This window comes from Gopherus flavomarginatus, chromosome 8 (assembly GCF_025201925.1).
Source record: "Gopherus flavomarginatus isolate rGopFla2 chromosome 8, rGopFla2.mat.asm, whole genome shotgun sequence".
NCBI classification, from domain to species: Eukaryota; Metazoa; Chordata; order Testudines; family Testudinidae; genus Gopherus; species Gopherus flavomarginatus.
The window spans coordinates 44,247,152-44,249,309 of record NC_066624.1 but is presented as its reverse complement, the minus strand read 5'-3'; the positions used below and the strand labels follow the sequence as shown (position 1 = coordinate 44,249,309).

Below are 2,158 nucleotides of genomic sequence, written 5' to 3'. Positions count from 1 at the left end.
TGACGTGGCTGGGGATTTTGCAATGGCCCAGCACCAGGCAACGCAGAACGGACACCACACGCCCTGCCCCCCCTCACCTGAGCTGCTCTCCAGGTGCATTGGAGCCCAGCACCCAGCACTTCGGCACTCCTGCCCCACAGGGGGTGAGCTGCAACCCCTGCCACACTCCACAGAGGGGAGAAGAGTCAGGTCAACCAGTCGTTGTAAGATGGGGAAAACACCATCGGGGTCGACAGTAGGGGGACTGTGACATACGGAGAAATGGTTGTTGTGCCGGCAGAGGGCAGCAGAGCATGCACATACACACAATTGCAAACATACACAAATACATGCATGAATCCAGCCACACACACACACAGTTGCTAATATACGCAAACATCTGCACAAATCCAGCCAACACCAACACAAGCCTGGGAGCTAGGGGAGCAGAGCATGCTGGGACTGGGTCACTCCACTTCCCCCAGGAAGTAGCCAGCCCCCCTGGTCCCACGGTGGCCTGGGGCCAGCACCCTTCTGCTTCCCCCCATGGGGAGGCCTGGGGCCCCAGCCTGCTCTGCTCCCCTGGCTCCTAAGCTTGGGGGGAGGGAGGGAACTGCCCCACAGCACTAGCCGGCGGCGTGGCTGGGAGCCAGGGGAGTGGACCAGGCTGGGGCTGGGTCACTCCACTTACCATGCAGTGAGTGCAGGGGTGAGGGGCGGGGGCGGAGTAGAGGCAGGGGCCATGGGGAAGAGCCGGGTAACCCCCCTGCAGCAGCTCCCCACCCCAGCTCCCCACTGCTCCACCTTCTCCCCTGAGCATGCCAGTGCCATTCAACTTCTCCCGCCTCCCAGGCTTGCGGTGCCAATCAGTCGTTTAGTGCGGTTCCCCTGCACACACATCACCATTACTTGCTTCAGGCAGCCCTCTCCCTGCGCCCTGCCCGCAGCCCCCTGCCCCAGCTCACTTCCACTGCACTGTCTCCCCTGACCGCGCGTTTTGGTTCCTTCAACCACTTGGCATTCTAGGCAGCCAACTGTTTCACCTAGTGGTTGCACCGGCCCTGGCCACTGCCTATCAGCAAGATTCCTCCTCCTCAGTGAGATTAAATCTCCACATCTAGACAGCTGGTCCATCCGCTGCACCACAATGCCCCATGCTTGAGCCTCCCTGACAAAGCCCTGCACCAGGCTCCAGAGAATTAAGTCTCACATCTCACTGGGAACTCCACTTCTTGTGCCCAGAGAGTCTCGGCCCCCCTCAGTAGCTGACCTGAGAAACACAGTGTCTGCAAAAGCAGCAAAGAGTCATGTGGCACCCTATAGACTAACAGATGTATTGGAGCATAAGCTTTCGTGGGTGAATCCCCACTTCAACAGTTGTGACAGTGTCTGCCTTTTCCAAAGAACTGCCTGGAGGACCTTTTTCTGTGTGACCATGTGGCCTAATGGATAAGGCGTCTGACTTTGGATCAGGTGATTGAGGGTTTGAATCCCTTCATGGTTGTGCTCACACAGTTTTACCTTTGTGCTGAAAGTCCTGCTCCCTTCAGGGCTGGAACCTCTTCTTGGCTGCTCAGGCCAATGCTCTGGCTGCAGCTAGAGTCCCGGGAAGGAGTTGAGGGATGAACATCACAAAGCCTGGGGCAGGAGCCCCAGGTGCTTCCAGTCTAGCCTTTGCCCTTCCTGACTTGCCAAAGAAAATGGGGGGCTGCCTGGGGCCAGCATGTAGAGCAGTTTCCCTCTTCCAAATGTGCGTCAGTCCCTGTGCTTGAGGGGGTTTGCTACATAGTGTCTTTGGAGCCTGGGTGTTTCTCTGCTTCTCGCCAGCTGGGAAAAGCCTCTTGGGGTAAAATCTCCTGCCCCACTGCAAAAGTGAGCACCTTGAGTGGGAATAGTAAGAGGCCCCACCGGGGGGCTGGCCCTGCTTTCCTACCGTCTTTGATAATGGCCACAGAGCATCAGCAGTGGCCCTGCATGCTCGTCTGCCGGTGGCCTTCAGTGGGGGTTTGGCATGGCAGGGAGCAGGCTGGCTGAGTGTTTTTGTGCCTGTCTGAAGGCCACACATAGGCATGGTCCTGCCCTCCTCGTGCCCTGACCTCGGTTGTTCTGTGGCTTTTAAGCCTTCCGTTGGAGCCATCAGGGCCAGCCGCCTCTGCTCGAGGTGCCCAGAGAAGGAGAG

The 2,158-nt window shown here is 58.3% G+C and overlaps 1 non-coding gene across 1 annotated transcript; it reads left to right on the top strand.

Annotated features, from left to right (window-relative positions):
- Positions 1-1,410: 1,410 nt before the first annotated feature.
- On the top strand, positions 1,411-1,483 carry TRNAQ-UUG (transfer RNA glutamine (anticodon UUG)). The gene has a single exon. It is a non-coding gene; the product is annotated as a tRNA-Gln (tRNA).
- The last annotated feature ends 675 nt before the right edge of the window (positions 1,484-2,158 follow it).